Raw genomic sequence first — 253 nt, forward strand, 5'->3', positions numbered from 1 at the left:
TGTGCGAGAGCGTAGAGCAATTAGGAGCGAGGCAGGCCCGCGCGAGGCACATGCAGCCAGATAGCTCTGACCCATGTGCGTTTTTCCTCGGCGAGTCCGCTGGGAAATGACTGGAGCCAACCAATCAACACGAGCGCCTTGTTATTCGCCATAAATTATGTATATGACAAATAGGTTTGGGCGGCGTGACGGTACACTCACGCCAGCGCCCACGTGTACCCCATCTGTACCGCCCACACCCCGTGCCCCTGTG

The sequence above is a fragment of the Penaeus monodon genome, chromosome 22, assembly GCF_015228065.2.
Source record: "Penaeus monodon isolate SGIC_2016 chromosome 22, NSTDA_Pmon_1, whole genome shotgun sequence".
In the NCBI taxonomy this organism is placed as follows: Eukaryota; Metazoa; Arthropoda; class Malacostraca; order Decapoda; family Penaeidae; genus Penaeus; species Penaeus monodon.